Source organism: Nicotiana sylvestris, chromosome 6 (genome assembly GCF_000393655.2).
Source record: "Nicotiana sylvestris chromosome 6, ASM39365v2, whole genome shotgun sequence".
Lineage (NCBI taxonomy): Eukaryota > Viridiplantae > Streptophyta > Magnoliopsida > Solanales > Solanaceae > Nicotiana > Nicotiana sylvestris.
In genome coordinates this window covers 192,876,904-192,888,264 of record NC_091062.1, presented here as the reverse complement: position 1 = coordinate 192,888,264, position 11,361 = coordinate 192,876,904, and the positions used below count along the sequence as shown (strand labels likewise).

Sequence of the window (11,361 nt, the reverse complement as noted above, 5' to 3'; positions counted from 1 at the left end):
AACTAACGAACAAAGGTGGGGAGAAGAAGTTATTCCGACTCGCTAAGGCGAGAGAGAGGACAACTCGAGATATGGACCAAGTGAGGTGCATAAAAGATGACGACGACAAAGTTTTGATGGGAGATGACCAGATTAAGAGGAGGTGGCAGACCTACTTTCATAAACTTCTAAGTGAAGAAGGGGATCAGGATACTATACTTAGGGAATCGAGGAATGCCGACAGTCACCATGAAGTAAGTAATTGTAGGGACATTGGGATCGATGAAGTCTTGGAGGCAATGCGTAAGATGAGAAGGGGCAGAGCTACCGGGCCAGACGAAATTCCGGTTGAACTGTGGAGGTGTGTGGGTAGAGCAGGCTTGGAATGACTTACTGCATTGTTTAGTGTTATATTCAAGACTAATAAAATGCCTGAAGAGTGGAGGTGGAGTACAATGGTCCCGCTGTATAAGAACAAAGGTGATGTCCAGAGTTGTAACAACTATAGGGGCATCAAATTATTAAGTCATACCATGAAAGTTTGGGAGAGAGTGGTAGAAATGAGAGTGCGAAGGACGGTGTCTATTTCAGACAACCAGTTCGGGTTCATGCCGGGACGATCTACCACAGAAGCTATCCACCTTATTAGGAGGATGGTGGAACAGTACAGAGATAAGAAGAAGGATCTCCACATGGTGTTTATTGATCTGGAGAAAGCGTACGATAAGGTTCCTAGGAAGGTCTTATGGAGCTGCTTAGAGGATAAAGGGGTCCCGAGTAACTATATTAGGGTGATTAAAGACATGTATGATGGAGCTAAGACTCGGGTTAGGACAGTAGGAGGCGACTCTGAACACTTTCCAGTTATTACGGGGTTGCACCAAGGGTCTGCGCTCAGCCCATTCCTATTTGCCCTGGTGATGGATGCACTGACTCATCATATTCAAGGGGAGGTTCCATGGTGCATGCTATTTGCTGATGACATTATTCTAATTGACGAGACAAGAGGCGGCGTCAACGAGAGGCTAGAGATTTGGAGACATGCTCTTGAGTCTAAAGGTTTCAAGTTGAGTAGGACGAAGACGGAATACCTCGAGTGCAAATTTGGAGTTGAGCCGACGGAAGCGGGAGTTGAAGTGAGGCTTGACTCTCAAGTCATTCCCAAGAGAGGTAGTTTCAAGTACCTTGGATCGGTTATTCAGGGGATCGGGGAGATTGACGAGGATGTCACACACCGTATAGGGGTGGGGTGGATGAAGTGGAGGTTAGCGTCGGGAGTCTTGTGTGACAAGAAAGTGCCACCGTTACTAAAAGGTAAGTTTTATAGAGCAGTGGTTAGGCCTGCCATGTTGTATGGAACTGAATGTTGGCCGGTAAAGAACTCACACATCCAGAAGATGAAAGTAGCAGAGATGAGGATGTTGAGGTGGATGTGCGGGCATACAAGGATGGATAAGATTAGGAATGAAGATATTCGAGAGAAGGTGGGTGTGGCCCCCATGGAGGACAAGATGCGGGAAGTAAGACTCAGATGGTTCGGGCACATTCAGAGGAGGAGCACTGATGCACCGGTGAGGAGGTGTGAGCGACTGGCTGTAGTGGGCACGCGGAGAGGTAGAGGAAGACCTAAGAAGTATTGGGGAGAGGTGATCAGACAGGACATGGCGCGACTTAGGATTACTGAGGACATGGCCCTTGATAGGGAATTATGGAGGTCGAGCATTAAGGTTGTAGGTTAGGGGAGAGAGTGAATATTTCTACAGCACAATAGAGGGAGACTATCCAGTTAGGAGTTAGACTAGGAATGTCATTGGTCGTCTATCGATGCTGGGCTTTACCTTCTAGTTGTACTTACCAGCCATCTATTTCGTAGTTCGTATTTAGTATCCTGTATTTCATATTTCATATCTCTTATATATTGTTGTTATTTTTATTGCGCATTTTTATGGTACTAATATATCATCTCTTGTTGCTTTTTGAGCCGAGGGTCTCCTGGAAACAGCCTCTCTACCCTTCGGGGTAGGGGTAAGGTCTGCGTACATATTACCCTCCCCAGACCCCACTTGTGGGATTATACTGGGTCGTTGTTGTTGTTGTTGTAAAGCTGTGGTTCAGAACAGATTACTATTTTAGAAGTACAACAGGTACAGAAATTAAATTTGGAATTGTCGAAAGAATAGAAAAGGAAAATAAAGGAAGATAAAATATTTGACATTGAAATCTGAAGATCATAGAAGCTACTATTGAACTTACCAGAGCATTGATTTTCTACTTCAAACTATGAATTTCTTTTTATAGTCTCTTCCTTTTATTAGGGGTGTACAAATGAAACTGATAAACCTCACCAAACTGATAATTCAAGCCAAATCGAGAAAAAAAAATTGGATTATGGTTCGATTTGAATTGGTTTGGTATTGAAAAAAAAACCCGACAATAATTGATTTGGTATGGTTTTAACTAAAATAAGTCAAATCGAAACCAAACAATCTGACATTACATGTATAGAAGTTTTAAATATATTTAATACATAAAAGTATTTATTATAGTATAAGTTATAAATATTCTTAAACTTTTTCATAATTTTATCTTTTAAAATATTATTTCAAGTCTGGACTTATAATTATTGAATGCTCCAATAAGTTTATACTCCATAAATGTTAGTAATTCAAATAAAGTCCATGTTACATCTCGCGTTTTCGTACGTTAAAGTTTCGTCTTCAGTTAATTGATGTAGACTCGGGGGTGAGATTTTCTTGAGATTATAAGCATTTATGCTATTTATAACAAGCAATAAGTAAGTGCCGTAAAAGATAAAAGGTAAACGAATCAAAGAAAATGAGTTTCGTCGAAGATTATTGATTTAGAATAAAATACGGTACGAGCCATAATACCCAATATTTATGGACTAGTGTCATACAAGGTACTACATGACCATGATAGTAAGATGTACAAGGTATGTTAAAAGTGAGTAGTATTTTAAGTAAGTTGAGATAATTCTTAATTTTGTGGATAATTGGTTAATTATTGGGTAGTGGGATATTGCCTAATTAATTAGGGAATTATTGGATAAGGATTAAACGAATCAAAGAAAATGAGTTTCGTCGAAGGTTATTGATTTAGAATAAAATACGGTACGAGCCATAATACCTAGTATTTATAGACTAGTGCAATACAAGGTACTACATGACCATGATAGTAAGATGTACAAGGTATATTAAAAGTGAGTAGTATTTTAAGTAAGTTGAGATATTTCTTAATTTTGTGGATAATTGGTTAATTATTGGGTAGTGGGATATTGCCTAATTAATTAGGGAATTATTGAATAAGGATTAATTCCACTACGTGTCACCCCCCTTCCCCCCCGCAAAAAAAAAGGGAATCATAAATCTAATTGAAAGGTGGCAAAATAACGTGTTAAACACAAGACACTACATTCTTCTACGTGTCAAGACACACTTAGAAGATTTGCATCTTGGCTTCATTTGGCCTTTACATGTTCAAGTAATTAATCTTATAATGTTCTTTCTATTACAAACATTACAAACATTACAAACAGACGTTAGAATGTATGAAGAGAATTCATAACATTTTCCTACTGCAACACCAAAATGATCCACGATGGAACACTTGATTTCATAGCATCTTAAGCAACGTGAAATTTTACGATTTTAAGGGAGCACGGTGCAATCTTTCCCAAGAATATTATACGGATTTTTTCCTATTTCAGATATGTTAAGGTTAAGTTCTTCCTCCATTTTGGCATGATCTCGTAATTACATGTGCTTGATAACGAGGCATAAAAAGAAATTCATATTTCCGAATTTATGTACATTATCCTAGTCTCATAAGTTACAGTATTCTCCCGTCGGAACTTTATATTCAATTGAGTATTGTCTCCTTCCAGTCAAAAAAGAAGAGGTTCTCTCTCTCTCTCTTATATATATATATATATATATATATATATATATATATATATATATATATATATATATATATATATACAGTATCACAGTATTTTCACTACTATCAAGTTATAATTGATGGGCAGGCCCCTATTGGGCAACCTCTGATCAGATGGTAAGTTATATACCGAGCCTACCGTGGCCGAGCGCCTATAAGCGAGCCCAGTCGGCCGAGATACACAACCTAATATGGTCGAGCGCCTATGAGCGAGCCTACTATGGCAGAGCAGTTATATATATATATATATATACCGAGCCTTATAGGGTCGGACAACTATTTTACTTACTATATTGAGAGAGTTGAGTCAGTATCAGCAGGTAAGCATATCTTCATATTATCTTTGACTCCCAATTGCTTCAGTTATTATATTATTAGTTCAGTTTCAGCTTTCAGTTATTTTATTGTCTTGCATACTCGGTACATTATTTCGTACTGACGTCCCTTTTTCTGGGAACGTTGCATTTCATGCGTGCAGGTTCAGACAGACAGACGGGTAGACCTCCTCAGTAGGTGTTGCCCGAGTTCAGCTTTATCAGTAAGCTCCACGTCCTTCGGAGTTACCGGGTCTAGAAGTTTTGTGTACATCTTGTGTATAGATATATATATGTTATGGGTAGGTCGAGGCCTTGTTCCGATAACGGTACATCCATCAGTGAGGCTTGTTGACATATCCTATCAGTTAGTGCAGTATATTGGGCTTGTAAGACTTGTATGTATATTTTGTTGGTTTGTCAGTTGTAGTAATTATGATGGCCTTGCCGGCCCAGCTTTATATTGATGTTTAGCTAGCGTTAGTTTCCATTCAGTTTTATATTTTGCTTCGCAACTTGTCTTGCAATGTGTCTCATGGCCAAGTATGACATTATATGTTCAGAGTCCCTTAGTTGTAAATTGGTACGCAAGGATATATGAGGTACCGGGTGCCGGTCTCGCCCCCGGGTTCGCGGTGTGACAGTCGAAACTGAAATCAAATCAATATTAATGCTAATAAAAGACATTCAATTCAATTGTACTAGAAATGACAATAGTATTGAATATCTATCTTTTAGTTTTTCCATGGTTTAGATAAAATGCATAACGTTTTTTTTAGTATTTAGTCATGTAAATAATAGTACCTATTAGTCGTACTTATTTTAGCAACTTAGTAATTTTAGATTATGTTCATTTTTATTATGGCTTATTAATAATATTTTATATGCTATTTTACTATCTCTATTATTGAATATTTTAGTACAATAACATGACTCATTTCATATTTTATGTTATTTTCTTGAAAAATATTTTATATAGCTCTATTTTTTTTTTGGATTAAAAAAATCAGAGCACAAATTTTATATTTTATGTTACGAAGACTTTATGAAAAAAAAAAATGAAAATTCAAAAAATTCGAGAAAAACCGAAATTAAAAAACCCGACTTTTATTGGTATGGTTTGATCTTTAAATTTAATAACCCGATACAATTGATTTGATTTGGTAATTGAAAAACTCGAACCAACCCGACTTACAGCAATTGGCAAACTTCATCACTTTCTTTGTATACAGAAATTTACTTCTGAAAAGCAAGACATGATATGAAGAAGTTGTGCCAGCATATGTTTTAACACTAGAGATAAATTTACACTGTACTCATATATATGCTAATTATAAGGGTACTCAAACAGAAAAATATAAGAATGCCACATTTAAAATTCAAACATTCGAACCTAAAGTAATATTTGAGCATCCTTTACCAGTATACTGACCTTTTTTTATGTATAGTATTTAAATATAAGTACATATACAAACAAACAAACAAACACACACACAATTTTATTTTATTGTATTTATGCAGTATAATTTTCAGTCAAACTAAACTAATTAAAGGAGATTCAGTTAAGAGGCATCTGAACAACGTAACTCCTCCTAGATTAATAGCTAGAGACCGGATAGAAAAATAATCTTATTATTAACTATAATTTTATTATTAAACATATGCCCAATATTTCACGTCCACCAAATATATTTGGTAAAAATAGCACGGGCTAGCCAGTTTTCGGACTGGTCATTGAAAAATAGCCAGCGTTTGCAAAGTTATTGAAAAGTAACCATTATTTTGCTGCAACACGGAAAGTTCCAGCATAATATATTGGAGATCGGTGCACCTGTGTCTGAACTTCCAGTATATTATGCTGGAACTCCAACACACGGAAAGTTCCAGCATAATATACTAGAGATTGGAGCACCTGTGTATGAACTTCCAACATATTATGCTAGACCGGTATATTATACTGGAGTTCCAGTATATTATGCTGGAAGTCCAGTATATTATACTGGAATAATATACTGGAGTTCCAGTATATTATACTGGAATAATATACTGGAGTTCCAGTATACTATGCTGGAGTATTTTCTGAATTTTGAACAGTATTTTTATTCAGATTTATCTTTATATAAAAAGTGGCTAAATTTCGATTACTTTTGAAATTGTGACTATTTTTGAATGATCACTTGTAAATTTGACTATTTTTTAATTTCTCGCATATATTTGAAGCTTTCTATAAACAGTACTCTTTAGTCTTTTCCAGTCCAATATAATATTCAGTACTCTTTTTAGTCTTTTCCGGTCCAAAATAATTGTACGTAAGTCAAATCAATTTGGCCCAAATTGTGTTGCGTTAGGAAATTAAGAAAGCATTAATTATTATTTTTTAATTCTACTCTTAATCCAATAAAATAATGTAAAATACTGAAAAGAGATAAATAGTAACTAGAGGAGATGTTAAAAGGTGATTTACAAATTTAATCTAATAACCCTTATAATTAATTCCATTAAATAATTTTCTAAATGGATGTGCCACAACCGTAAACGATGTTAGAGTGTATTTTTTATAATAAAAGTTATTTTCCAACGAGAATAACTTTTATGAGGAAGTCATGGTTACAGGAAAACATTTTTCATCAAAAGAGGAAAGACTCTCCTCACTTATGGGCAAAAACATTTTTTGTACAACTATCTTAACTTCGAATTTTATATTACTTGCTACAATTAACACTGACATTATTATTAATATTTATTACTCAAGAATTTCACCAAAAAACTCTTCAATATGCCAATATTATATTAATATTTAATAAATATCTTTTTTTGAAAATATTTTTCACTAACTACCAAATGCAACCATATTTTGTACAGAAGGAAGCATTGAGAAGATATTCAAATGTATAGCAATTATTTGCACCATAAAAATATCTAGTATCCTATTGCACATATTAAAAATTTCTATTATATAGAAATGAGAAGATGGTCGACCAAGGGTAGAAGAGTCATTTCGCTTAGTCATAGAAGTGCTTACCTGTTTATAACTCCGTTATTGAGCTTTTCAGCCACCGCCTCTTTTCATCTTCTTTTCTTACCCACCTTTCAGTTCTGTTCCTCTTCTCAACTGTGGTGTTAAATTTTCAGGTTAGCTGCTCTTTCAATTTTTTCCCAGATCTTCCTATTTGTTTTTAAATCTGTATGCACTTCTGTAGGTTTTTTAAAAAACCTCATAGTTTGAATCTTTGTAGGAAACAATGGCGGACTTCTCATTATGGGTTTGGAAAACTAATTTTCGGCTAAATCTGCTCATTTTTTCCTCAATCTGTTTGATTCTCCCTCCTTATCATATATGACTTATAATTTTTATTTTTTTGTTTTTATAGAAGTTCTGATCGTATTATTTTTTGGGATTTGAAAGTAAGTCATGAGGGAGACGAACTCCTCAATCTGTTGGATGCTCCATGTGTTCAAGTGAGTGCAATCTTATCTTCAATTAGCTTTCATGGAGAACTGCAATTTAATATAAGAAAAGCCTATGGTTATAAAAAGTTATAGCGACAATTCATTTTTGTTTCAGTATCGGCCTTCCCGATATTCACTTTCTTATAAGGGGCATATTCAGAAGATAAGGATTTTATTTACTTCAATAGTATTACATTATTGGCTTAGGCTCTTCTTGATTTCTCAGCTGCATGTCCTTTATTGCTTTATCTGTAGCTGTTAAATTTCACCTTTCTCCAGATTTTTGTCTGCGAATGTCTATTACTGATGCTTTTGTTACTTTGTTTGTTTCGTGTTATTTAATTTAGCTTTTTGTTCTTTGTGGTGGTAGTTGTACGTTCGTTTGTCTGTTCAGCAATTCGGAACCCAATAAGTATTGCTCTTCTATTGGCTTTCGTTTTTTCTTAGTTTTTTCGTATTGAGGAGAGAAAACGATTCTGTTTCAGTATCTATATATATACATTTGTGCGTATGATGTATGGTTCTATTATGCTTATATAATAGGTACGACAGGTCTTATATTATCTATTGAAAGACTAAATATTTATTTATTGTACATACTGAAGTGCAATGATTTGTAGATATTGTGACAAAGTTCATTGAGGGACTTATTGAGGCCTATTCCAGGTTGCAATATCGGAGTGATTTTCATGAGGTGATCTATCTTTAGTTGCTTGCTCACTTTTTTTGGTTACTTGTTACTCTGCTGAGATAACAAGAGTTCCTAGGTTTAATTCTAACATGTTATCTTTTGTGTTGAACGCCAGGTTAAGGTTGTCTTGAGTGCTGATGTTTCTGGTGAAAAAGTATGACAAAATCGCGTTAATATCAGGTCTTCCATTTGAACTATGCCCCATCTCTCTATTTCAATACTGGAATTTTCTTTTCATTAGTAGCACTAACAATTGTGCGTTCAAAGCTCCATATATAAGTTGGAAATGGATGAAGCTTGATAGATTAGTCTAATTTGTATATTGATGCAACTAGAAAGCTTCTTATAATGAGTTATACTACACTATAGGGCGTAGCTTGCTCGCCTCTTCTGAAATAAAATAATAAATTTTTATGAGATCCTCGGCAATTTTGTGCCTAAAACTCAATACAATTTTAGTAATTCCTTAATATGCGTTGACTAATCATTTTTGTTTGATAGATATGGAAAATTATCGGTATGGAAGTGGCATAAAAAATATATATAGCCTTAAATAAATTGGTTCTCTACAAATAACACTCAAACATCTATACTAATCAAGTCCTCATAAGTGCACCAAAGTTCACTAGAAATCAAAGACATGCCCTCATATGCACAAAATTATTGTCCACAACTTCAAGGCTTTCTTGTTAATTTTCCTTCGAAGTACCTACAGCTTATCGTAAATATAACTAAATTATTCTCGGAAGCGTCTCTTTACAGGTTATATAAAAGAATGCTTAACACAAAATGATGCATTATCTAGGTGTTGTATAATAGTCAAGGAATGACATCCTATGGAGTAGGACTTTAGGTTTCATGTATATATATAAAATTCTGAACCTCAAAGATGTAGCTTCATTCAATTAAATTAAAATTTAGCGAAGTACTAAAAGGAATCTTCTTGATATGAAACAGATGCTCGGGGATAAAAGATTTATATGTCAGTTTCATATTACTATATTTTATTGTTTTTAGTAGATTATCTCTTATCACACAATGCTAAACCTTAGAAACTAAAATAGTCAGAACAAATCGATAACTGACACATTGTGCTTAGCATCGAGTCAGTGTGAAACATGGTTGCATATAACTTATTCAAGAATATAGAATACAATTTATATCTTTGCTTACAAGAGCAGCTTGCATTTCTTCAACTACACTCTAAATGTGCATTATAGAATATCATGCCCAATAACTGACTAATACTAAAGTTTATCCACATTCAGAAATAGACTAAGTAATCTCCGCCAACTAGCTCAACCCTGCGAACCTGCAGTTTCAACTACACAACTCATTTACTTGATCTATTACTAATTTTTGGAGAAAAAAAATGAGTTGTTTTGATCTTGATCAATTACTGCCGCTATCAGTGTCAAAATTTCTTGAATTTAACTGTAGCCTGAAGAGAATGAAGGTGCAAGTTAAAGATAGTCTATCTGCTCCTATATTTTGGCACGTGGCGAATATTTAATCGCTTGAACGACAGAAAAAAATTGATACTTTGTTCTAAAAAGTGAGCAACTAAACTATTTTTAACCATATTGACATGATCATGTATCTCTCTCAATGTTGACGAAGTGATTTTTGTTAAAAGATTTTAGTTTTTCTTCTCAATATTCTCTAGAAAGGCTGGTTAGAAAACTAATCACTTTGCTAAGAAGGTAAAATTGTGCAAATTAGTATTTGGATAAAGTATTGAAAGAACATGGTATGTGCTCTGGAACACTGTAGTTCGTATCATTTCACCTTTATTTTGTGTATAAGTTGATAACTCTATGCCCATTTTATGTTGCATTATAGTGCACATAGCATGATAAATATTCTGCCACACGTGAAAGCTTCTTTTTCTTAGATACTGATTTCACATTGATTAAATTAGGAGAAGACTTGATATAGAACTTCTGTGGCATGGAAAGTTGGTTAGTTTTCTCATTCTGTTTTTGCTCTAAATGAGGTAGAACTTTGCATAAAGAGTATTGAATAAAACATCTACATTTTATTAGTTGTTCAGCTATCCCACTGAGAGTATCACATGTGTTTAAAGGTAAAAATTCAATCAAACTATATAAAAAAGCAATATGACTTCCTGTTCGAAACTGTAATGCTTGACTACCAACTAATTCAATTCTCATGTTTCTATTCTTTTTCTCTACTCCTTTTGTTTATACCCTTTTCTATTTTTACAATGGAAATGAGGTGAGCTAAGGCTAACAAATAATCTCTACAGGTACTAATACTTTGTCAAATATTGCAAAAATGAGGCTAACCATTGCACGATGGCTGCATTATATTTTGTTAATAGATAAATAGTGTATGTGTAAATAAGTTAATCTCGTTGAAGTAAAGAATGTGGCATTTTGCAACCGCACAACGTAAGCAATATGAATTTCTCATGGACGTAAAGAATGTGTCGTTTTGCAACCGCTCAATATCGACAAATAGATATTTTGTCAGCTTTTTTACAGCTTGGAGAACTTTGCTCCTAAATGCATGTTAATACTATGAAGTAAATAGTAGTGCTCTATATATTTGGTTTGTCATTTACTCAGGGTGCTTCAATCTCTTTTTCCTATAATTTCATGTCAAAATAAAGAAATCATAATTGACTATTCCTATAATTTCATGTCAAAATAAAGAAATCATAATTGACTATTCCAACTTTACAACACGGGCCAAAACTCATCTAGTGTTAAAAGATAAGCTCATAAGCCTATCCCAGATTGACAGGAAATAACATTAGCTGGCTGAGCCTCAGCATCCACATATATATTTGCAAAAGAGATACAAACAAGTCAAAGAATGATGTTATTTCAGCTGGCAATTAAAATCCAACATAAAAATAAGAAGCAATCGATAATCGACTTGACTTAAGCCCCCGCAATCCAGGCCTTGTTTTGTTTTTATTGGGACGTGGCTTATTGTCAA

General features: G+C 34.4%; 1 long non-coding RNA gene across 7 annotated transcripts; it reads left to right on the top strand.

The window, feature by feature from the left end:
• Positions 1-7,305: 7,305 nt before the first annotated feature.
• LOC104225538 (uncharacterized) lies at positions 7,306-10,898 on the top strand. 7 transcript variants are annotated; one of them, XR_011400351.1, is made up of 6 exons: positions 7,306-7,385; positions 7,490-7,516; positions 7,625-7,712; positions 8,324-8,397; positions 8,510-8,574; positions 10,664-10,898. It is a non-coding gene; the product is annotated as an uncharacterized lncRNA (long non-coding RNA). The 7 variants fall into 7 exon arrangements; XR_011400348.1 differs by lacking the exon at positions 10,664-10,898 and having other exon boundaries at positions 8,510-8,811; XR_710623.2 differs by lacking the exon at positions 10,664-10,898 and having other exon boundaries at positions 8,309-8,397; positions 8,510-8,811.
• Positions 10,899-11,361: the final 463 nt, after the last annotated feature.